Source organism: Oryctolagus cuniculus, chromosome 6 (genome assembly GCF_964237555.1).
Source record: "Oryctolagus cuniculus chromosome 6, mOryCun1.1, whole genome shotgun sequence".
NCBI classification, from domain to species: Eukaryota; Metazoa; Chordata; class Mammalia; order Lagomorpha; family Leporidae; genus Oryctolagus; species Oryctolagus cuniculus.
Window position 1 is genome coordinate 12022125 of NC_091437.1, and position 26096 is coordinate 12048220.

Here is a 26096-nt window from a genome sequence, read left to right on the forward strand (position 1 = left end):
ATGTCCAAGCAGGGGCCCTTCCGAAGAGAGGGGAAAATAGCAGCGTGGTTGATTGTCTCAAGGAATGAAGTCAGTGCTAGGATGACATGTACTTGTTACAGGATTATAGCCTGTGTCCGAGCTAAGAACAACCTGGCTAGAATGAAGGGAAGGTACTCCTGGGGGCCAGCATCAAGGCTGCACTCCAGCAGATGTGCCCCGGTCTCTCTTGGTAGTTAACACACTTCTACCCACCCCACTCTCTGGACAATTAGCAACTCATTCTTGTAGAAATCCAGTTGTTACTTCTCAACCTGTGCAAGTGTCAAGCAGAGTGTCTGGCATGTACTGTGTGATCAGTATGAATCTCTCAACATATAATGCAGGTAGATGAGTTCATCATAGAAGGCTGGGTGCTTACTCCACTGCTGTCAGAGATACCAGATTACCTGTGTTGCTTACGCTCAGCACGTCCCTCTGAGGCAGGGTACTGTCAGACAAGTGGGCAGTACGGCAGATGGTACAGGTCTCATGGCTCAGCCACAAGTGGGAGTGGGTGATGGGATTGGAAGAAGTTTAAGGCCATCCTTTGCAGGAGTTTTGAAAACAGTGAGATGAAAAAGTAAGATAACGAAAACGGGCATGCAGATTACAAACTTCCTAAGAGCATTAATCCTGAAACATTGACCGTGTCTAAATGGCAGGGGATAAACACTGGGCGAACAGGAGGCAGGAGGACATACTGGTTTTGAACATGGCCTTAACCTCAAAGCAAGGCTCGGCTCAGCTCTGATGGTGTGTGTGATTTGGGATGGCTTATTGAGCCTCTTGCTATTTTGATGTGGTTTCTTTGTTTTTTTCATTCACAAGGACGTATCTGTTGCCTCATTTATTCCAGGGCAGTGTTTGGGTGCTGGAGAGTAAACGGGGACAGTAGCTGTCAGATCCGTGCCACCTTTTTCTGCCTGTTCTATAGGTGAAGACTAGCCTCTGGAGTGACTCAGCAGGCTTTTCTGTTCTCTGACTTCTGGCTGAGTCTTTGCCTGTGGGATCCTCAGCTGGACATAGTGCATGAGTGGACTGTTCCCTGGGCTCTCCCTTCACCTAGGTCACCTCCTGCTACTGAAGGCCCCATTGCTGGCAGGCAGCCGTCTCCTTAACCCTGCTCTCTGGGTTCTGGTAGCTGTGCCCTTCCCCAAGCTGATAACTGTTCCCCACCTAGTCTTACAGCTAAAGGTACTGCACCATCTCTTATAGTTTCCCAAAACACTGCCATGTCTTTTGCAAATGCCTTTTTATTAAACCACCGTCAAGTTGTATTTTTTGAGGATGCCACTGTTGCTTGTTGTAACTGACAGTGTGGTTACCTGTGCAGAGGTCCTTGTAAGATTGACATGATTTAAGTAGTATTCTCATCATTAATTTCTTCTTTATTTTTTCTTTTTACCAAGTATTGGGTTTACACTGTTGTTGTTACATTGTTTAAGATTTTTTTAAAGGTGAGAAGAAATCCACTATCTTGCAAATGTTTAAAATGGGAAAAGTGAGGCTGGCGCTGTGGCTCACTAGGCTAATCCTCCACCTGCGGCGCTAGCACCCCGGGTTCTAATCCTGGTCGGGGCGCCGGTTCTGTGCTGGTTGCTCCTCTTCCAGTCCAGCTCTCTGCTGTGGTCCGGAAGTACAGTGGAGGATGGCCCAAGTGCTTGGGTCCTGCACCTGCATGGGAGACCAGGAGGAAGCACCTGGCTCCTGGCTTTGGATTGGTGCAGTGCGCTGGCTGTAGCGGCCATTTGGTGGGTGAACCAACGGAAGGAAGACCTTTCTCTCTGTCTATCTCTCTCACTGTCTATCTCTCTCACTGTCTAACTCTGCCTGTCAAAAAAAAAAAAAAAAAAAAAAAAAGGGAAAAGTGAAACAGGATTGTGAAGGACTAAGGTCCCACAGTGCTGCAGCGGTAGACCTAAGAAGTAAAGTTAGGATTTCCTGACTTGATTGTTTGCACAGAGTGCATGGTCACACCATATCTGGAAAAGAAAGCTTTAAACTATTTGTGTTTGCCTAAAGTAATAGACCCTATTTGTGACCATTGCATGATATTGGGTTGAATCATGGATAACTCTGTATCTCCAGCTTGATTGCTGTGAGGACTGGAGCTAAGCATTTTCCCATGCCACATTCCTCTCGGTAGTTCCAAGACAGATGATGCTTAGCACTGAATTTTTTGAAGTCTTTTGAGAACATATCCGTCTCTATAGAACTGGAATTAACACTGCGTAAGACTAGCATTCTAATGCTTGCATAGCAGATTATCTGCTCATACACACTTTTATGACTTCTGTCTTTGATTTCTCATTGTTGAACTGTATCAAATAGGCCACTCTATGATATTTAGAGTAATCTCTTCTATAATATACAGTATATTCATTCAACTGTTTCTCAAGAATGAAAACTAACAGTTTCCCTGAGGAAGTAGTGGTCAGTTTCAAAAACAAAACATACTATGACTTCTTTCCATCTGGTAATACATTTGTGGTTTTTACTGAGATTTTAGTCACATGGATGTATCTCTCAGTGTCTTGTCAAAATTGTCCAAGTCTTCTCCAACAAGCTGGAAACAAGGGAGTGTCAGAAATGTCTCTGTTTCGTAGTGAAGTAGAGCGCAGGGAGGAGTAGCCGTTTGCAAGGTCTTTTGATGTCAGTACAGATAAGAATTTATAGACTGACCTTTCTGTGCAAGGAGCTAAGTCAGCAAAAACAAATACCCTGTGGCCAGAGGAGCCGATTCTTCAGAATGAATTATTGTTATTTAAAAGTTTGGGTCTTGGGTCTTGCATTGTGGCTAAAGCTGTTGCCTGCAACCTAGGCATCCCATATGGGTGCCAGTTCATGTCCCAGCTGCTCTACTCCTAATCCAGCCCCCTTCTAATGGCCTGGAAAAGGCAGCAGAAGATGGCCCATGTGTCTGGGCCTCTGCCTCCCATGTGTGAGACCTAGAAGAAGCTTCTGACTCCTGGCTTTGGCCTGGCTCAGCCCTGGCTGTTGCAGCCATCAAAAGCATGAACCAGCAGATGGCAGTTTTCTTTCTCTCTCTGTCTCTCTGACTTTCAAATGAATAAATAAATCTTTAAAAAAATTTTCTGGGAAAATGGAATTAAAAATAATTTAAAAGAATGAATCTCTTTATTGTTAGCATTTTCTTTTTTAAAAATTTAAAAAATATGTTTGGTTAGCATATAATATCTGTATGTTTTTATGGGATATAGTGCACAATTTCAGCACATATACACAGCATAAATTGAGTCTTTAAGTTCAAGTCCAGGCAGAGCCCTTGTCTTTTGTCTGTTAAAACTGTCCTTTGCTATGTTGGACACTGAGAAAATACAGACTTGCCAACTCTTTGTGTACTGTCCTTGGGTTCTCCTCTCCGGAGGAGATATTGTATCACAGTGCTATGATGCTCCCCACTCAATCCTCATGAAACTTCTCTGGCTTTGTTCTAGCCTTCGATTTTGCCTCGCGTGAAATGCAGTTGTATTTTCATTGAGAGACACATGTGTATTTATAGTAGTTACTATTGTAAATGATTGCACTATTTTCACTACATCAGCTGTGTCAACATGAGGACCAGCGATGTAGGCATAAAATAAGGCCCTTGGTGGGTCAAACTAAAATACACATTATATCCAAGAACCTTGTGCAGCTGTTTGCCAAAAAGAAGTGGCCCAGGGGTCTTCAGAGAAAGTGGTGGTGTTCGCAGCTGTAGTAGGACGCGTTACTTCATTGCAGTCGTTCTGCACGCTGCTTTGGTACCTTTTCCTGTGTGGTTGCAGAATGTTCCTGCTAAGAACTTTCTATGCAATGAAGAATGAGAAAAATGAATATTGATGGTGGAGGCATAGAAAAAGCAGTATAGTGGGAAGGAGGGGAGGGAGCGGCGAACTCTACCTGGACTACTGGGCAGGAAAGCGATCCGATTGCCAAAGGCTTCCCAGATCACGGTGATGTTTGATTTAGAGTTAAAAGCCACATGAATTTCCCAGGAAGAAGATTTAGGGGAGAGCGCTGGGGTCTGACAGAACTTGGGAAATTGTAAGTATTTCGATGTGATTTCACAGTAAGATATATGGCGTGGAGTGACAGGAGATAATGGTAAACGGATGGTTGGAGCCAAACCTTGATCCATTTCCCACTATGGAAAAGGGGATCTTATATATCTTTTTCAATGAATGATGCTTATAAATAATCCTGTGTCCTTGTACTCACACTGTCATCTGTGTGGGTGACTTCCAGATTGTTACCTCGAGCACGGGGCTGGAAATCTTTGTTCAGTCAGCTCTCACAGAGTCTGTACCTCCAGTGTGAATTTGTCAGCTTGCTTTTAAAATCATGGCTCTGTCTCAGTTTTCTAGCTTCTTAAATGGCCCCAGCTTCGAAGGAAATTATCAGTAGCACTTCCTTCTGTCGAATCCAGCCATATCTCCCACATCCAGACCCTCATTAGGCCTTGTTTATTAAGTTACTCTCATCCTTATAATTCCCTTTCTGTCCCCATTTCTAGTGTATTTATGCAGGTTGTCACCATTTTCCCTTTTGATCATCACTGTAGGACTCTCTTAACCCAATTCCACTGCTTTCTGAACAGTTCTTGCCCTGCTACTCTGTTGATCTCTCTAAAGTTTGCATGATTGCATCCATGACTTTGCTGGGAAGGTTTATAAAGTCCTCATTCCAAAGTCCTCAGTAAGAGGACTCATGGTTCGCTGCCTACCTGTCCAGTCTCGTGAAGCCCAGGCCAGACCCTGGCCCTTCTCCAGCCGTGGTGGATGGCTGGAAGCTTCCTGGGGTTTCCAGAGTGTGCTGGTCTCTGAGGCATCTTCCTGTTCTTGCTCCTGCCCCTGTTCTCAGCCTTGCCCCGCATCAGCCCCTTTCTCCTGGCCTCTGCCTGCATCCAGGTTAGGCGTGGTGATGGGTTATTCGGTCAGCCAGACTGCAGGCCTTTCAGTGCCAGACAGCATGCCACCTTTCTTTCACTTCTGCATTCCCCACGCGGAGCTTCGCAGCTACAACCAGAGCCATGGTGTTTACTGAGCACTTACTATAGATCCGCACGGTGCTCATTTATTTACATGGGCATTGCCTTTAAAAGGGAAAAACAAAATCAGGCTGTGCTTTGGAAAGGTAATGTGCAAATACGAAGATTAGCAAGAGGTTTGTTTTAAGGGGTCCTGTCAGGACAGTATTTTAGCAACACAAGTGAGAACTTCAAAGAGCTCTGTGCTGGGGCAGAGGTTATAGAAATCAAGCAGAATTTATTAAGGTGGTTCCTAAAGTTGATAGGTGGATGGCTGGATGGCCCAGCAAGTGTTCCTTAGAATTCATTGAGGGACTTGTCAAACATAACTTACAAATTAAAAAGCTTTGATGCAACAGGCTTATTAAATGAGAGGAACAGCCATCTAAGAACATAAAAGAAATAGCCATATGTGGCAACAGCCTGACAGGTGAAAAGCAGATATGTCATGAGAAAGCAAAATTGCATGGCTTTTAAAAATACACTGTCATGCGTCGCTGGATGAGAGAATACCCCAAGAAATGCTTCAGGAGGTGGTCGCGTCATTGTGTGAACATTACAGGGTGTATTCGTGCAAACTGAGGTGGCTGGGATGTCATTAGGCAGCATACTTTTAAAAATTTGTATTCATTTCTACTTGAAAGGCAGAGAAAGAGAGCTTCCCCCTGCCACTTCACTCCCCGTGTGTTCACAGTGGCTGGTTCTGAGCCAGGCTGAAGCCAAGAGTTCAGGTTTTCCCTTTGGGTGGCAGGGACCCGGGTGACGGGTGTTCAGTAGGCAAAGGTACACGGGGCAACCAGGATTGGTTTTACAGAAATGGATTGGCAGAGGAAGGGCTGTGAAGGGCCGTTTGAGGAAGCAGCAGCACTGAGGGGCTTGCAGAGAGTGTTCAAATATTCTGGGCCTGCAGCTGCCCCAGCAGAACCAGCAGTAGTGGCATCTGACAGACCTCGCGGTTGCCTTCATCAGCCAGACAGGAAATAAAGCAGGGTGCTGTGTTCTAAGGAGAAGCAGGTGTGACATTTCTGTAAAAGAGGCCTCACAAAGGAAAAAAAAAAAAAAAAAACAATTTAGCTGACTGTACATTTTATTCTGAGCTAAAGAAAAGGGGCGGGGGGTGTCCTTTTTCCCTAACACCAAGTGCTTGAGCCATCACCACTGCCTCTCAGGTGTGCGTTAGCAGGAGGTTGGAATCCGGAGCAGAGCCAGGACTCAAGCCCACACCCTATGATATGGGATGCAGCTGGTCCATGTGGTGTCCTGACCGCTGTGCCACGTGTGTGCCCTATGTGTGCCCTGCTACATCATCTTACAGGATTGCTGTCATACATGTGGGCTGTCATGGCATGAAACATCCCAGTGTAGCACATGACTGTATTTAGAATTTTAAAGGTACATTTAGATCATTACATTAGGTTCAGAATTATTTAGGTACATATGAAAGAATATTATATACGTTCAATCATTCTTTTGCTCAAAAACGCAGCTTCAGGTAAAGTAATCGTAAGTTCAGGGGTCGTTAGTGAGAGCAGTGGTCAAAGGTAGGTAAAAGTGTGAACCTCCAGGGAGTGGTTCAGATGGCCAGGTCACCCCTATCAGTCTGGTTCTGGCTACTTGATAATGCATGCTTTGGGAGACAGTAGGTGATGGCCCAGGTGGTTGGGTCCCTGCCACCCATGTGGGGGACCTAGATCGAGTTCCTACTGCTGGCTTCAGCCTGACCAGCTCTCTTCCTTTGTTTCTCCACCTGTCTCTCAAATGTGTGTTTTTATTTTTTCATGAAGTGTAGACCGTGGAATCGGGGTGCTGGTTTGAATCCTTGCTCAGCATTTGCTAGCTGTAGGACTTGGAGCAAATCGCTTAACCTCTAAAGTGGACGTACATTCTTTGTAAGGTGTTTTCAAGGATTAAAAAGAAAAGCACACGCTACTGTAGCGCAATGGGCTGTAGCAAGCGCTCGATGAAGTGTGGGCCAGCCTCCATGTGGACACACGGCTTCATTCCTTGGCAGTAATAAGGAAGTGAGCAGTTACTGCATTTGTGCTTCAGCTTGCTTTTTCTACGGGCTCTCGTGTTTTGTAGAGATGAGTTATATTTGCCTTGTTTTATATTAAAAACCACAGTTGTGTGTACTGACATTGACCTAACCCCCGAGGAACCTTACACTCATTAAAGTGCAGCCTAAGTGCATTTGGTTTCCCTACACAATTCATGGAAAAACTTATGAGATGAGCACATGTTAGTGGTGAACGTGTAATGCACACAGTATGTTGCAATACAGTCTCTACATTAGTCCCATTTGGTGGGAAATCTCAAGCCCATTGATTCAGCAGCCCCTTTTCCATTCATTATTTTAGGCAGTTAGTAAAATATCTTAACAAGAAGAATCCTTAAACTACACCATTTCAGGTATATTGAGGAGTTATAAATTGGCCTCTGCATATTTTAAGGTAAAAGTGTTATGCTGAAGGAGGATTGCCTGTAAATTTTTTTTAAAAATCATTTATTTAATGACTGGATGGCGAGCACCCAACCACTTGAGTCATCGTCACCACCTGATGTCTCCCAGGATGCGCATTAGCAGGAAGCTGGAGTTGGGAGTGGATCTTGTCTTTGTTCAGGCTGCTGTCATGAAATGCTGTGAACCGGGTGGCTTGTAAGCAACAGAGACTTGGGTCTCATAGTTCTGGAGGCTTACAGTCCAAAGTCAAGGCACGAGCAGATTTGATGTGTGCTGAGGGCCTCCCTTCTGAATTCCCGGAGGCTGCTTCTCACCATGCCCTTGTCGTGGGAGGGTCAGGGCACGAATCTGGCCTCTGTTAGGAAAGCAGTAATCCTTTGAGACCTGGTGACCTCCCAGAGGACCCTACCTTGGTAAAACTCCAGCTCATTAGTGGTTGGGCTTCAGCGTATGGATTTGGTGGCCAGTAGGGAGGGACCTAAATATGCAGACCGTAGCTCTACCTCACAGACAATAAACAGTGAATGGATGACAAGCGCCGGGCGAGGCCCTTCCGTCTGCCTCTGTGGCTGCTTGTCTTCCTGGACCTTTGTGATCTGTTCAGTTTGGACACATTGCTGTCACTTCCTGTCACTTCCCTGTCACTCTCTCTGCCTCTACCTCTTGTTCCAACGTAGCACTTGTTCCAACGTAACATACCTGGTGTTTGTTGTTTATTGTCAAGTTCCTCCACCAGAATGTTAGCTGAGGAGTGCAAGATTGTCCTTGGTTTATTGCTGAATTCATCAAACCCAGAACTCTGCCTGGCCCACAGCAGGAATTCTGTGTGAATGAAGAATGAGAATATTTTTACAGATGAGAGCATGTCAAAAAATGTGTGGAAAAAGGAATTAAAATGTCATTTATTTTGTTGAAAAAATTTGGAAATTCATATATGCTGGGAGAGGGATATTCAAAGAGTTATTAAAAGTACATATGGGGCTGGCGCTGTGGTGTAGCGAATAAAGCTGCTGCCTGAACTGCTGGCAGCCCATATGGGCACCGGTTTGAGTCCCAGCTGCTCCACTTCCCATCCAGCTCTCTGCTATGGCCTGAGAAAGTAGTAGAAAATAGCCCAAGTCCTTGGGCCCCTGCACCCATGTGGGAGACCTGGAAGAAGCTCCTGGCTCCTGGCTTTGGATCAGTGCAGCTCCAGCCGTTGTGGCCAATTGGGGGATGAACCAACGGATGGAAGACCTCTCTCTCTCTCTCTCTTTCTCTCTCTGCCTCTTCTTCTCTTTATGTGTAGTTCTGAATTTCAAATAAATAAATAAATTTTTTTTAAAAAAGTACTTAATATAGGGGCTGGTGCTATGACGTAGTGGGTAAAGCTGCCACCTGTAATGCTGGCATCCCATATGGGTGCCCGTTCGAGTCCCAGCTGCTCCACTTCTCACCCAGCTCCCTGCTATTGCTCCTGGAAAAGCAGTGAAGGAAGGCCCCAGTGCTTGGGCCCCTGAATCCATGTGGGAGACCTGCAGGAAGCTCCTGGATTCAGATCAGCCCAGCTCCGGTGCTTGTGGCCATCTGGGGAGTGAACCAGTAATGGAAGATCTCTCTCTGTCTCCCCTCCGACCCTCACCCGTGTAGTACGTATTATGAAAAAACAATGAAAGGATTTAAAAATTACACCAAAATAAATTTGTCTTTTAGTTCTGTATTTGTGCAAACTTTTTATTTGAAAAGAATTTTACTTGTTATTCTTTGCTTTTGTTTGAAAGACAGACAAAAAGGTGGAGCACAGTCTTCCACATACTGGGACACTCCCCAAAAGTTCTCAATAGCCAGACTTGGACCAGGCTGGAGCCAGGAGCCAAGAACTCCATCTGGGTCTCTCACATGGGCGGCAGGGGCTCGAGAACTTAAGACATCATCAGCTGTCTCCCAGAGTACATTAACAGGAAGCTGGATTGGAAGCAGAATAGCTTGAACTTGAACCTGACAGTCCAGTAGAGAGTGGGGACATCCAAAGCAGTGACTTAACCACTGAACCGCGCCCTGCAGAAATGTTCGGCAGTACCCTCCTGTAGGCCTGTGCTCATGGAGAGTCCTAACCAGATGATGCTACCGTGGAGATGTGTTTTTGTGAACACTGCGTTTGCTGATTCTAAAATAATACTCGTTGACCAGAAATAAACAGTGAAACTTGGGAAATGTAAAGAATTATCAGTAGAAAAATCAAAAGTTCTCTTATGCTGAGATGATGATTTCACATTGGAAGTGTTTTCTACTTCATGGATTTGTTCATTATAATTATGCAATCTTGGATTTATTATTTTGATTCTGGCATTTTTCACTTACTATTCCAACGTCAGCATCATTTCGTATTTTTACAAAAATCTTTATGTAGTGGTGGAATAAAATACAGTTCTCTCCACCTTCCAAACTAGCAGGAATAATGAAGCACAGAGAAGAAAATCCATCTGCAGTGAAACACGTCGTTGGCAGTAACCCAGAAGGCAGGCTGGAGGCACACCTGCCAAGTGCGTAATGCTTGGCTCCAGGTGAGGAGGACTCGCAAGTCTGCACTTACCTCATCCCGTTGGACCTTGAACAGGACAGATTTCCCTGCAGTGAAGTTCACTTCCATAGAAGACGTCTCCAGTGTGCCGTGGTACGTGTGACAGGAGCTAGAGCTGCAGCTAGATTATGGGGGACGTTGGGGTGAACATCCAAGGGCCACCCCCACTAGGCAGGCACAGTAGCACTGGCGGAGAAAGCAGCCTGATGCGCACTTTCCCCTCTCAGGTGTCTGAGGGCACCTGCTGGAGGTGAAGAGGGAGAGGAGGAAGAGCAGCCAACAGTTATCCAGGAGCAGGGACGGAGAACCAGGGCTTTCTGGAAGACGTGGCCAGCCTTCAAGGGAAGTGCATTACTTGTCCCAGGCCGAGGACACACAAAGGCACTGTACAGAATGTAGTGAACTGAAAGGGAGAATGCTTTCTCTCTAACCTCTTTGGAGAGACATGGCCACTAGGGAGAAAATAACCCATTAAGATCAGAAATAAGAAAGAAACAGCTGAGCTTGTACAAACTTTGTGTGGTTTGCAGAAAGAGGTTAGCAAGAAGATAGAAGCCATAAATCAGAAACGAAGCAACGTGGCTCAAAAGGGCCTGTGTTTCTGTAATTGTAAGAGGAGCTTTGCAGCGAAAGGTGAAGCTGAGCTTTTCAAATTGCCAGGATGTCACTGTTTATTTATGAGCCGAGATAAAACTCATTTTCAGATAAATGACTAAATTGAAATACTATAATGTAGACCATTGAAGTGCTGTTATGGTTAAAAAATGTGACTATAAAAATGTCACTTTATTCCGGAACCTATTTGTTGGTTAGGTATTTTCCCACTCCTATCTGTTCAGTTTATTGACTCCCACTAGGTTTTACTACTGCCTCACTTGCAGAGCCAAGACATAGTAGCTGTTTTAAAAGCGAGTTACAGTGACTTCAAAAAGTTCATGGAAAATGGAATTAAAGGATAGATGTATTTTGGTACAGAAAAATAATTTGAAATTCACACAGTTTTTTTAATAATATGCATTTTCAAAGAGCCTTCTGAAGACCCTCATGTATGATTTCAAAAATTTTACGTCGTAATTAGCTTCTCTCTTAATTCCATTTTTGCATGAACTTTTTGAAATTCCCTGGGCACCTCACCCAGTCCTGAAGAATATTAGGAACTCTTTAAACCAGAGCTTGTGCTGTTGCTGATGATATTAGTTGAAGTAGAAATAAAGGCACTTTGTAGGCAAGACCCATACATCATTTACAGAAAAGCAGTGGACTCTAAAATTCAAGTTCATATGTGATTACGAACTGCATTTTATATTGTTCTGCCATTTTCCTTGAGTACTTAGATGTTGATGATGTCTCTGCCAGACTGAGCCAGTAAATTACATTTCACGTGCTGACTGCATAGGCCTCGGTGGGCTGAAATGTGTGGGGACACATGGCGATCAGGTGTTGGGAGCCTTGGTTAAATAGAGCGCACACTGTGGTGGAGATGGGGAAGACAGTTCACAAGAAAGAGATGGAGCTTTGTGAAGAGGTGAGGAGGGAAGAGTCAGCAGCAACTTGAGGGGCTGGCAGAGCAGGTGTGGTACCCCAAAGAGATTCTAAGAGGACCTTGGGGCCGGTGCTGTGATGTGGCAGGTGGAGCCACCGTCTGCAGGGTCGGCATCCCATGTGGGCACTGGTTCAAGTTCTCGCTGCGCCACTTGCAATCTGGCTGTCTGTTGTGGCCTGGGAAAGCAGCGGAGGATGCCCAGGTGCTTGGTCCCCTGCACCTGCGTGGGAGACATGGAAATGGCCTCTGGCTCCTGGCTCCGGATTGGCCCAGCTCCAGCCTTTGTGGTATTTGAGGAGTGGGCCAGTGGATGGAGGACCTCTCTCTCTCTCTCTCTGCCTCTGCCTCTGCCTCTGCCTCTGCCTCTGCCTCTTTGTGACTCTGCCTTTCAAATAAATAGATGGATAAATCTTAAAAAAAAAAAAAAAAAAGATGACCTCAGAAGAAACAAAGACAAAATGGCAAACTTAAGGTAGCAAAAACTTAAATAGCAAGTGCATGCCTCACATAGACTCTTTCCTACATGCTTTACATATGTTAATTTATTTCATCTACATAATAATAGCCTGGTGGTTAGTATGATAAAGATCTCCACGATACAAATGAAAAATAAATGAAGAAAATTTTATACTGGCATACTAATATCTTAAAGTGTTTCCCCTGTGTTTTCTTCTAGTACTTTCGTAGTTTAGGTCTTATAATTTAGCTCTTCGACACATTTTAGGTTGATTTTCATCAAGGATGAGATGTTGAGGGACGGGTTGTCCAAGTTTAGCCTTTTTTTTTTTTTTAAGATTATTTATTTGAGAGGCAGAGTTACAGACAGAGAAAGGGAGAGACAGAGAGGAAGGTCTTCCATCCTCTGGCTCACCCCCAAAATGGCCTCAGTTGCTGGAACTGGGCAGACCAGGAGCCAGGAGCTTCTTCTGGGTCTCCCTCATGGGTACAGGGGCCCAAGCACTTGGAACATCTTCCACTGCTTTCCCAGGCCATTAGCAGGGAACTTGATTGGAAGTGGAGCAGCTAGAACTTGAACCAGCATCCATATGAGATGCTGGTGCCACAGGCAGAGGCTTAACTTATTATGCCATGGCAGTGGCCCCCCAGGTTCAGTCTTCTACATGTGGATATCCAGTTTTTTGTTGTTGTTGTTGTTGTTGTTGTTTGTACAGGCAGAGTGGACAGTGAGAGAGAGAGAGAGAAAGGTCTTCCTTTACTGTTGGTTCACCCTCCAATGGCCATCCTCCACTGCACTCACGGGCCACAGCAGAGAGCTGGCCTGGAAGAGGGGCAACCGGGACAGAATCCGGTGCCCCGACCTGGACTAGAACCCGGGGTGCTGGTGCCGCAGGTGGAGGATTAGCCTATTGAGCCACGGCATCAGCCCAGTTTTTTTTTTTTTTTTAATCCCCAGTACCAGTTATTGAAGTGACAGTCCTTTGGTACAGGTGACAGTTTTTTTTGATAAGACCCTGAACGCACAGGCAACAGAAGCACACCTAAACAAATAGGACTATATCAAACCAAGAAGCTTCTGTACAGCAAAGGAAACAGTCAGTAGAGTGAAGAGACATCCAACAGAATGGGAGAAAGAATATGAAGGAACTCAATAACCACAAAATGAACACTCCAGTCAGGAAGTGGGCAGTGGACTTGAATATTTCACAAATGAAGACGCACAGATGGTGACAGATACATGAGGAAATGGTTAATATCATTAGTCATCAAGGAAATGCACATCAAAACCACAGTGCAATTTTATCTCGTTCCAATTAGAAATGTCATTATCAAAAAATATTAATATAGTAAGACCATGGAAAAAAACAGAACCCCTATACACAATTGGTGAGAGTGCACATTAGTACAGCATCATGGAGAGCACAGGGCGGAGGTGCCTCAGAAAACTGTAGACACATGTGACCAGGCTATCACAATTCTGCATATCTGTCCAAAGTAAATGAAATCAGCCTATCAAAGAGGCACCTGCACTATTCACAAGAGCCAGGGTATGGACCTAGGTATCCATCGATGGAATGAATGGATAAAGAAAATGTGCTGTGTGTGTATACAATGGAATGTGATGGAGCCGTAAAGAGGATGAAATCCTGATGTTTGCAGCAAAATTGATGGATCCTTATGTTAAGTAAGCCAGACACAGGAAGACAAATACCACATGTTCTCTCTCTCGTGTGGAAGTTTAAAAATAGTCTATCTGAGCTTGGAAGAGTGATTACTAGAGGCTGGGAAGTGTTGGGGGAGGGGGAGAGGGCAGCTAGACAACGAGTGCCCATGGACAGTTAGAATGCTGTAGCGGGCTCTGGTGTTCCACAGCTCAGTGGGGCACGTACTTTCACACCAATGTGTTAGATGCTGAGTGAGGAACTGGAAAAGAGCTGCCTGGATGCTCTAATCAGAAACGATAAAGAAATGGAAATGCTAATTGTCTGATTTGGTCATTGTATCCTGTATACATGTTGAAATATCACCCAAGTATTGTGTGTTAGTCAAAAATTTAAGCAAATAGATAAAGTGACTTGTTGAAGTCACACAGCTGACAAGAGGCCCAGCAAGAATTCTTGAATGGTGGGAGCTTCAGATACAAGTCCATGCTCTTGATGACACTGTCCTGCCTCTTTCAAACAAGAGTGAGAACAAAGTAGCAGCATTTTCAAGAGTTCAGCTGCTGCTAATATGAAAGAATGAATTGACAGGTGGCCGTTCAAGGTCAACACCTGCATCATCCATACTAGAGGCTCATAGAGACAGGTGATGTATGAGAGGAGCCCACATTCATATCAGTGGAAGTCAGTTGGGGAGATTCAGGGTGGGGTTGCCTACTGTGGATTACAGAAAAGATTTAATGGTGAAGCTTACATTGAAAACTATAGATTCATAGGAGAAAAAAATTGTTTATTTTAAAAGTTCTGCCACTGAAAAATATTATAAAATATACTTATTTTTGCAATTTTGCAGTAGTCTACATTAAATAGATTATAAAATATGTATTGTCACCACTATTATGGGCAAGATGACCACAAAGAAAGGTGACCTTGGTTCTTAGTCTCACATGAAAGAAGAATTTCCACGTGGACAAGCGGTGAGCAAAGAAAGATTTATCTAAGTCAGAAACATGCTGCTGCAGCGGCTCGGAGGGCGGCTCCAAGAGTGGCAGAACCGAGAAACCAATGGAACTGGAGTCTTGAGCACGGTTTTGAGGGAAAAAAGCAGAACAGCGGTCAGAAGATTGGGACAAAACCCATCAAAAGGCTGGATACGTAATCCTGTCTCTCCTGTCTAGCCTGCTCATGATAAAGCAAAAAGCCATCAGAAAGATGTGACTGGGAGCTTCTTTATATGCTCCTGATAAACCAAGACTCTGAAGGATAGAACCACTACTTCTAGCCATTCTTGTGATAAAACCGGAAAATCAAGAGAGGGATTTGGCACTTACACCTTGGGGAGAAGCGTGCAGTGGGATTCAGCACTCTCATCTTGCTACAGATAGCTTTGGGGGAGAAAGCAAGCATTTTGCACTCTCTTAAAGAGATGTCCCCTTTTCCTCAGGCTGACCTGGACAGACCTAACTGCCTGTTAGCACATCTACCTCCTCACCACCACAGAGATGAATTACAGGTATGCATGCAGTAGCTTGTGGATTTTCCTCCAATCTAGGTCCCTGGGCAGAAGTGATGTTGACTACATATATGGGGATTTAGTGACTTTGGTTTTTTTGTTTGTTTGTTTGTTTGTTTTGTTTAAAGATTCATTCATTTATTTCAAAGTCAAAGTTTGGGAAGAGACAGAGATCTTCCATCTGCTGATTCACACCCCAAATGGCTGCAATGGCCAAGACTGGGCCAGGCCGAAGCTAGGAACCATGAGCTTCTTCCAGGTCTCCCACATGGGTGGCAGGGGCCCAAGCACTTGGGCCATCTTCTGCTGCTTTCCCAAGCACATTAAGCAGGGAGTTGGATTGGCAGGAGCAGCTAGGACTTGAACCAGCACCCTTATAGATGCCAGCCTTACAGGCAGAGACTTTACCCACTGCGTCACAATGCTGGCCCTGCAAAGCAGTTTGATGGAGAAGTTTGAGATGAACAAAACCCAAGACCCAAAAAAAAAGACAGATTTCTTCCGGAGACATTTCTAAGTTTTTGTCTCTACAGTGTCAAAATATCCACTCAGTTTAATTAGACATTTGATTCAGTGATAAAATGGGCTAAACCAAGCTTTCCTGTCATCTTTTGAAATCAAAAGTACCCCTTTCATTGTAGAACAAGCAGGTGTGCACCAGCTCTTATGGAAAATAGAAGGTATCTTAGTGGTGACTGTACCAGGAACCTGGCTGCCATGAGCTTTGTCATATACCCAGTTTTGGTGGACAGTTTCTCTGCACTCTCATTGTTGGACTCCAGGTTCTCCAGTACAAAGGTCATGTACGGGAACTTTGTTAGGAGGTCCTCTTAGGCCCAGCCCCCAGGGGAGGTAGCCCCAGTGGGTGGAAGGAGAAGTTGGATTCCATTGTCACATCCTCCAAGGTCTCAGCTCACTAACAGAGAGCTCTGATGGTAGGAGGGTCCCTCAGTAAGTTAGAGCAAGGGGCCTGGCCTGTGTGACTCTTTGCCACCCAGCTGTTGTGTCTCCCGGGCCAGGAAGGTGGCGCTCTCCAGCCAGGGGCAATTCCTGAGAAATCCTCTGCTCCATCAGCTGGGGCAGTGAGTCCTTTAGTCTTGAAAGGGGGTGTTGGAGACATGCACTGATGCCCTCTGTGCCCACCTGCTGGAATATCTGCCAATTTTAAGAGAGAAATGGAACAACGGAAAGTATTATCTATGTTTTATTATTGACATTTAAGTTACATATAGTTTTATCACAGAAGCATTCTTTTACAAAGGAAATCAATCTAGGAGAAATTTTATTTGAAGATAAGCCTTTTTACGTAGTAAAGGGGAGGGAGTAACATGTTTAGTTACCTGTGTATGTGTGTGTGTGTAATAAAATAAGGCACTTTTAGTCTTTAGCACTCTATTAAGAACTTAACATATTTTATTATTTAGTGTTCACTGTTTTCTTACAAGGAAGGTGCTGCTATTCCAACTCTTCATTGAGTAAGCAGAATCAGTGAGGGTCAATGACTTGTCCAAGGTCATATAGAGCTAGTTAATGGTACGGTCATGACTCTTAAGCCATGTTTGCTACAATGAAAAGCCTTATTTCTTGGTCCTAGAATTGTCCATTGCAGACTGGAACCTGAACCAGAGGTTTTCTGCTTTAGTAGTCAGGTTTAGTAGTTGGTCTCTTGACCCTGACTACAGCCTCTGTCCCTGAAAAGGAGGAATTTTATCCCTGCTCTATCAAGACCACAGTGCTGATAGCAGTGGCCCAGCATCTCATGAAATCAGGGCCCTTCTGCCCATGTACTTGTATCTCCACTTAGTAGATGCATCAGAAGCTGAAGGAAATTCAGGTTGCACAGTGTCACTGGTGAGGGTCACAGGGAAGCCTGAGTCTGCTGATTCCAACTCTCATGCTCAATTTCCCCATCAGTGGGATTGACATGGGAAACAGAAAAACATGTGTAGACTCAATTGCACGCACACAAACCAGTCGGTCTTTCAAGGCTCCTGTTTTAAAATCGTTTTATTTGTGATGAAATTCTGAAAGGAATAGAAAGAAATCATTTTGAGTGCCCATTAGGAAATATATAAGGCTATGCACTTTATTTTTTTTTTTAAGATGTATTTATTTTACTTGAAAGTCAGAGTTACACAGAGAGAGAAGGAGAGGCAGAGAGAGAAAGGTCTTCCATCCGTTGGTTCACTCCCCAGTTGGCCGCAACGGCTGGAGCTGCACCGATCCGAAGCCAGGAGCCAGGAGCTTCCCCCGGGTCTTTCACAAGGGTACAGGGGCCCAAGGACTTGGGGCATCTTCTACTGCCTTCCCAGGCCATTAGCAGAGAGCTGGATTGGAAATGGAGCAGCCAGGTCCCGAACTGGCACCCATACGGGATGCCGGCACTGCAGGCAGTAGCCTCATCTGCTGTGCCACAGCGCCAGCCCCAGGCTATGCACTTTAAGTGCATGAGTTTTCCTGTGATTTTAAAACTCATTTTAATTGGAATGACATCCTAAGGGCTTCTGCTTTGAGGACAGTGCCTGAGTCCTGTGTCTTTCCTGGGACAGTGTGGCTGAATGATGGTCGTGTTGGATACTGTTATAAGTAAGACCGTTCATCCACTGTCCTATGGCCTCTGTGTCCTGTGGTTTGGTTCTGACAGCACAAACAAAACAGACAAGATTTTCTTGTTCTTTTGTTTATTTTATTGGGGAATGGTTTATGATGGATACTTCAAGGGGATTTTAAGACAGTTGTCAGATTCTCCTGTATTTTATTTCTATAATAAATAAAGGAATAAAGAGAGTCACTGTAATATTTTCAGTTACATATCTTTAATGCAGTGACATAAATGACAGATAATCTCGATCTGACATGTTTATGTCTTTTTCTGAAACAATTATTGCTTTATTCATTTGTCTTTAGTTTCAGCCAAATCTTAATTTAATGGGGGATTTCAAGAACAGCTGGATGGAACAGATTCTTCTGCATGATTGATGCAGTGTCTGATACATATCACGTAGCTCTGCGTTATAAAGTATTTGGGACTTCAGTATCAACAACAGATGACAATATATTCACCTTTTGACCTGCAGAAAGGGGGATAAAGGTGTATGCTGACACAGGGATTTGAACACACTGGGAAGTACAGACTTGGATTTGTGTGTGTTCATTAATGACTGAATCACCTCAGCAATACACATTCGTAGTTCATTAGTGTTACTCTAAAGTGTCTAAACTGGATTATCAGTGCTGATATGGTAGTCAAGATTAGGAGTTTCTTTTTATTGCTCTGAGTATTAATGTGGTCGTAAAACTATGACAATACCATTTTCTATCTACACACACACACACACATATATTTATATATTTAAATTTATTTTGAGCCTGACAGTTTTTTATTTTCCAATGATTAATTTATTTGTTTGAAAGGTAGAGTTTCAGAGAGAGAGAGAGAGATAGGGACAGAGAGAGAAAGAAATCTTCCATCCACTGGTTCACTCTGCAGACGGCCATAGTGGCTGCAGCTGGGCCAATCTAAAGCCAGAAGCCAGGAGGTGCAGGGACCCAAGGACTTGGGTCATCATCCACTGCTTTCCCAGGTGCATTTGCAGGGAGCTGGACTGGAAGTGGAGCAGCTGAGACTGAAACCAGTGCTCATATGGGATGCCAGCATCACAGGAGGCAGCTTTTTTTTTTTTTTTAAAGATTTATATTATTTACTTGAAAGAGTTACAGAGAGGTAGAGACAGAGAGAGAGGTCTTCCATCCGCTGGTTCACTCCCAGATGGCTGCTATGGTTGGAGCTGCACTGATCTGAAGCCAGGAACCAGGAGTTTCTTCTGGGTCTCCCTCATGGGTGCAGGGGCCCAAGGACTTGGGCCATCTTCTACTGCCTTCCCAGTCCATAGCAGATCTGGATCAGAAGAAGAGCAGCTGGGACTAGAACTGGCACCCACATGGGATGCCAGCGCTCCAGGCCAGGGCTTTAACCTGCTGCACCACAGTGCCGGCCCCATGAGGCAACTTTATCTACTGTATCACAGCACTGGACCGAGCCTGACAGTTTATAAAGGCTTGTGCATGAGAACCAAATTAAGAATGCCTCGAGTTTCCTTTTTCTGATATGTGAAATCAGAAGAAGTAGTGGCATAATTATCTTAGAATTCATGGATAATGGGCTGGCACCGCGGCTCACTAGGCTAATCCTCCACCTGTGGTGTCGGCACCCCAGGTTCTAGTCCCGGTCGGGGCGCCGGATTCTGTCCTGGTTGCCCCTCTTCCAGGCCAGCTCTCTACTGTGGCCAGGGAGTGCAGTGGAGGATGGCCCAAGTGCTTGGGCCTTGCACCCCATGGGAGACCAGGAGAAGCACCTGGCTCCTGGCTTTGGATCGGCGCAGCGCGCCAGCTGCAACACACCGACTGTAGTGGCCACTTGAGGGGGGCAAACCAATGGAAAAAGGAAGACCTTTCTCTCTGTCTCTCTCTCACTGTCTAACTCTGCCTGTCAAAAAAAAAAAAAGACTTCATGGATAATGGACAGTAATTTAATAAAGACTTTGGGGCTTCATTGTTGTGGAGGAAGTCATAAGGGCTGAGCTTCCACTCCCAGGGAGATCTCATTTCCTAAAACTTCTCATGGTCTAAACAGTTGAGTTGATGGTAGGATTGACACTCACCTCTGCCTCTAGTGCAAGGTTCCCAAAGTTGTAGAAGGGGTCCAGAAAAAGTTCATGGAAAATGGGTAGCATGAGTAAGCTATGCATGGATTTCAGGATGTTTTTGCAACAAAATTAACTTTGCCTTTTAATTCCATTTAACCCCAAACTTTTGAAGACTCCCTTAGTAGGGTTCATACCTCTGTGGCCAGGAAGTTGTGTGTGTACAGCGGCCAGGAAGGGACTTGGGTTCCAGGAGGGCTTCAGTATTGGCAGTGGGGAGTGATGGAGATTGGCAGATTCAGAGGTGTAGGCCTCCAGGTGGTTAGGTTTGCGGTCATTTGGGAATGTAGAGTGACTTTTCCCACATCTTCTGATTGTTAACATCAGACAAAAACCTGGATGTTTTGGTGAAATTCCCTGGCTTTTGGGACACTGAATGGGCTACTTTTCTAGTGTAAGCTGTGTATGCGCACTTTTTAGGTGGAAAAAAGGAGGGAGCAGTTAGAGTCCTGTTTCATTTGGCTTTCTGTCTTGTATTATTGATTGGTCCAAACTGGATACCAAATTTCCTCTTTCCCATTTCTATCTCAGTATGAGATTTCCTGTCTTGATTCAGACCTTTGTGGGCAGATCGCTATCTGATCATTTGTCTGTCTGATATCCTTGATATATTTGTATAGCGTTTTTAACAGAAAACGGACGTGCTATTTATGGAACTCAGGTTGGTTGATTGTGAAGGGCCTCTTGTGATTTCTCAAGTTGTTTTCACGTTTAGCTGATACTGGCTTCTGTAGCAGAATTCTGGGAGCTTGCAATGAAAGTCAGACCGCTGAACACAGGTTTCTCTCCCTTCCAGTCTGCCTTCAGGGACAGGGAGAAAAGATGAATGAGAATGGAAAATAGACGTGTGTAGCTGAGCTGGGGCGGAGGAGGGGGTTAATTATATTAATTTCAGACTCAGCTCAGCTTGAAGACAATATAATAATCTATAAAAAATGGAATGCTGACAAGAAGCCAAGTATTATTACCTTTTTCCTTTTAAGAGCACAATATGTTATAGTCATCAGGAGCTCATGAATTGCCCTTACATGCAGTTGAGAAAAAGACGCGGTAGGAAACCTACTTAGGACTGGAAACTGAGGGGGATTCTTTTCCCTGTTGCACCTGAGGTATTTTTTCCATGGGTCGAGTTTCAGTTTGGTTGTTCAGGGGAGAACATGGGGATTCCTTTGCATTTCTCACTTCTCAAACATGTGGTAGCTGCCGAGAGGACAAGATACAATGAACTAAATACCCAGGAGCCAACTGTAAGTAGCGCTCTACCCTGCTGTGCAGTGGAAATTGGCGAAAGTAGAGGAGTGACAGTTTCTTCCAACACAAGCCTCTCTTTCCCTCACCAGCAAGGCTCCAGTAACACTATTTTGTCCAAGAATCTCCAGGTAAAAAATGACTAGTTGAGAGCTGTTGACACCTTGAAGCAACGCCTTTCCCAGTGTTCACAGTGGCAAAGACAGTAACTTAGAAAGTCAGTCAGACCTTCAGGGACGTAGCTGTGTCAGCATTGTGTGGTATACTCAGTATTTACTATTGCTTCGTCCTGCACACATAAGCACTCATCTCAGTGGCCCCTTTGGTGAAACTATATGGATGCTTGTATTTAAACATTCAAATATGCATATGGCCCCACAGTCATTCCGTGGAAATTTTGAAGTAAATTTTGCTGCCTCATCAGCTGTGTCTAGACAAATTTATTAGGCACTTGTTGATGGTGAGTAATACCTGTTTATTAAGCCGGTTTTGGGCTACTTACATGAGAGCTTTCATAAATTAGCTTTAGTGCCTCAGAATTGAAGCTTAAGCAGGGATTAGGCATTCATAAATCGAATCAAGTGATCATGGACAGAAAGGAAAGAAAAATGTTTTTTAATGCATTTCTGGCACACCAGCCCTCCTGGTTTTTTCTTCTTTTCTTTTTTTTTTTTTTTTTTTTCAGCCTCAATAGCCAGCTTTGCTGTGAGGATGGATATATTTAAGACTAGAATCTCTAGTGCCAAAAATTTCTACTTTGTATGTTGGCTGGCCAGTGAGGATAATCAGCACCTTGTCTCTCCTAAAACTGACAGGGTACATTTTAAATGTGTTGAAAGAGAAGTACACAGAGCTCACAGGTTGAGCAGTCTCGATTCCCTGGCCTGGGAGGAAATTTTGAAGCTTTGGCTGTCAGGGTAAAATACTGGTCAGTGAAAGGAATCTGCCTGTTTATTTTGGTATTTTCTAGCTAATGCATAAAATTTAAGTGCATATGCTGCAATATAAAAATCAGTGTTATTCAGTGCATTGCCATTTTTTAAAAAATTCACCATATTTAAAACGCAGGGTGACAGAGACAGAGATATAGAGAGAAAGAGATATCTTCTATCCATTGGTTCACTTTCCACCTGCCTGCAACAGATGGGGCTGGGTCATGCCAAAACCAGGAGCCAGGAATTCTATGCTGGACTCCCGTGTGTGTGGCTGGGGCCCAAGCACTTCAGCCATCATCGGCTGCCTCCCAGGCACATTAGTAGGGAGCTGGACGGGAACTCAGAGCAACCAGAACTCAAACTGGCACCCTGATACAGGGTAGACGCATCCCGAGAAGTGAGTTAGCCCGTGGCACCTCGATGACCATTTTTCTTTTTTTTTTTTTTTTTTTTTACAGTGTTATGTTTACCAAAAGGAATAACTTATTTCCTAGTTTGCTAAGCCTATCAGCTGTCTCAGTGTAATAAAAAGGCAAATCCGTTTAAAGACCTAGGTTTAATTCCTTGGAAATTAATCCGATTACAGGTCTTAAAAGAACTCTGCCTAAATTCAGACAAGGGTAATGAACCTCTAGCTTAGTTTGCACTTTTCTTTGAAACTGTATGACTTTCTCCCACAGTTTAAACTGTGGCCTTCCCAGGGCTGCCTTTGAAGAACAGAAATATTCTTCATCTCTTGGAGTCTGTGGGAAAAGGCAGGCTCCAGCGATGTGAGGTTCATCTCTGGACCTGGAGGAGATACTTGGGGTGTGGTGCAAGTAGCCAGCCCTTCAATACCCAGTCATGAATTCAGCTGCTTCCAGAATCCTGTCTTTTGTAAATTTCCTCAGTTATGTTATAGAATCACAAGCTAAAGGGGGTGTGAAATACACTTAAAGGCAATTTAAATACAGCAGTTTCTTTTGTCTTCAAGCCACTTCCGCCTCGGAGAGCGGTGCTGACGCTCAGGTGGATGGTGCTACGTGCTGTGGGAAGCTTTGGATTTCAGCTGTGTGTGCATCAGCTGCACATTCTCACGGGGATCAGACCATCAGTTGCCAGATGCCAGTATTAATCCATGCACAGTTACAGGTTTTTGGTTTCTTCTTTCCTCCCCTTCTCTCTTCAGTGGCATGTCCATTGCTGTCTAACAAGACAGCTCCAGTACTTAGATCAAAGGCTAGAGATTTTAGGGGATAGAGGATTTGAGCACCTGCCATGTTTGTCTCAGGGGGAGTCACCTGGTCGCCCTGGGGCCTCCTGCAAGCAAAGATCTGTTACCTCTTGAGTGTGCTTCTCATCCCTGGACACAGATTTTTATACAGAAGGAAACATAGGATCATGTCATTCCACCCGCAGCTATCACAGTGGCTAACAGCTGTCAATCATGATTGAGTCCTTGTGAAGTGCCCGTTGAACTGCAAGAATTTCCAGACCTTGTCTTGCTTAACCCTCCTGACAGCCCCCAATTTGATGACCACTGTCACCAGTTAACAGAGGAGGAAGCTGGGTTTACAGAGAGCATGAGAAACTTGCCCTTGGACGTCCTTCATGGGAGGGTGGCTTCAGAGCCCGTGTCCTACACAGCCCTCAGTCCCCAACAGCTGCCTGCTTTTCACACCAGAGTGGGTAGTCCGTTCCCAGTGATGGCTTCCGTATCTGTCGTTTGTTTTCATGGTGACAGTGTGATACACAGGCATTGTGCTTTTCCAGTGACATGTTTAAGATTTACGGTTTGTATCTTAGAGATGGCTGGTAAAGGAATATCTACAGTTGATATACGAGTCCCCTCCGTATTTGCCTTCAGAAACATAACTGAATGCCTTTTCCTCCCTCTCCTCTTAAACATGTGATTACACTTGGGTGGTGAGAGATGCCGGGGCAGATGGTGTCTTAAAAATAGTTTAAGCAAATATGTTCATGAGTTGAAATTATAGAAGTCCTTGTGCCAGCCAGATTTTCCAGTGACGTAATAAAAAAAACTGAACATTTTAATGTTGAGACTTAATTTGGTTATCTCTCACGTTCTATCCACTAACTTTTCTGCTTACCCGTTGGTTGTGGGTAGCTAAATATTTTACCTATGGAGCTAAATTCTTGCTCATCACATACTTTTCTCATATAACCCCCTCCCCCTTTTTAAAGACTTTTTTTATTTAGTTGAAGAGTTAGAGAGAGAGAGAATAGAGACAGGGAGAGAGAGAGATCTTGCTGTTTCACTCCCCACATGGCTGTAACAACACCTGTTACACCACAGCACTGGCCCCTCTCATATTCCTCATTTACCTCACTTTTTTTCCTATCAGTTGGTACTCTCTGGAATCTTCCATTCAAGCAGGGATGCATCATTTGTTACTCATTTATAAAATTTAGTCATTTGGGCATTTATAAAATTTATAAAGAGTCATTTATAAAATTCTGTAATTTGGGCACTGACTGTGTGACATAGCAGGTAAAGCTGCCGCCTGTAGTGCTGGCATCCCATATGGGTGCTGGTTCGAGTCATGGCTGCTCCACTTCTAATCCAGCTCTCTGCTAATGTGCCTGAGAAAAGCAGATGGCCCAAGTGCCTGGGCCCCTGCATCCCAGTGGGAGACCTGGATGAAGCTTCTGACTTCTGGCTTTGGCCTGGACCATCGCTGGTTGCTGTGGCCATTTGGGGAGTAAACCAGTGAGTAGGAAATTCGCTCTCTCTCTCTCTCTCTCTCTCTCTCTCTCTCAACACTGCATTTCAATACTTTAAATTGAGTACTGTTGAAGTGAGTGCAGGTCTTAATGATAGAGTGCTTGAAACAACAGCAGCATGGCTTTTCTATGTAAGCAGTGTTTTTAAACTGAAATGATGAACTATTAGGAATTAAAACTTTGCTTTGATGGGAAACTGTTTCATAACAAAACCATCAGCGCTATGCAGAAAGGATGGCGCCCTGCTGTGTATGCTTTCTTTCAGGTGGGCGTTGAGGGTTTGGTAAAGGCCAGTCCTGGCTTAATCTCTGTGGCAGTGTCCTGCCACATCCTTTGCCATTGTGGGGTGGGGGCTGTCCCCACTCATTGTAGAGTATGCAGCAGTATCACTGCTCCCTGTTCCTTAAGTGCAAGTAGCTACCTCCTCCCAGAGGTGACCTTGAAAATGTCTCCAGACCTCGCCCGGTGTCTCCCGGCTCTGAGTCCCCCAGGCTGACAACCACTGCTCTGTGATGCTTGAGCAGAAACCACAGGTGGGCGGGCTTCAGGACAGGAGCTCTGTTGGCGGCCAGGCTGCTGGAGAGAATGTGGTCAAGATACAGAACCAGGATGGCTTTTTCTTTCCTTTTCAGACACTTCTGGCCAAGGATCCGCTTCCAGGCCTTCTGGCACAGGGCCATGTGACTGTCCCCCTCACCCCGCCCTCCTGTCGTTGTCTTCCCAGCCCCTTAGCCCTTGTCTCCACCCAAGATCATCTGTTTATTATCTTCCTTCCCCGCTAAAACGTGAGCGTCCTGAGAGCAGGGTAGTTTGCTTCTATTTAGTGCTGTAACCCCAGATTGTGACTCAGTGCCTGACACATAATTTATAGTCCCTAAGTAATGGTTGGCTAAATGAGTCAATTATTTAGAGACACTTGCTATAGAAAGATAAAGAGTGAGGATATTAGAGATCACAAGTGAAGGCGAAAATAAATTGTTGAAAGAATTTTTACTGAAGCAGCACAGCTTCAGCTATGATAATTCTACTAATGGTTTCAATAGTTAATTATTCCATAATTGAGATTTAGGTTTTCCCCTCATTGCAGGTGATTAGTTTTACTGGAGTCCACTTTTCATGTCAAGCAAACAATGGCTTCAGAGAAGGGAAAGCTGTGAGTTGTAAGGAACTGAGCAGAGAAGGCCCAAATGATTCATGAAGTGAGAAAATAATAGGAAAATGCCAGTTTCTCTAAGTCAG

General features: G+C 44.6%; 1 protein-coding gene across 10 annotated transcripts in view; it reads left to right on the top strand.

Annotated features, from left to right (window-relative positions):
* The window catches only part of SNCAIP (synuclein alpha interacting protein), a 171695-nt gene that overhangs the window by 13534 nt on the left and 132065 nt on the right, over positions 1-26096 (top strand). The window contains exon 1 of one of the 10 annotated variants that reach the window (XM_051844132.2): positions 8803-10054. The exons of the other annotated variants lie outside the window; for them this stretch is intronic. The gene's annotated coding sequence lies outside the window, so the exon portion shown is untranslated. Of the gene's footprint in view, positions 1-8802; positions 10055-26096 lie in introns of those variants that run through there. 10 annotated transcript variants of the gene reach the window in all.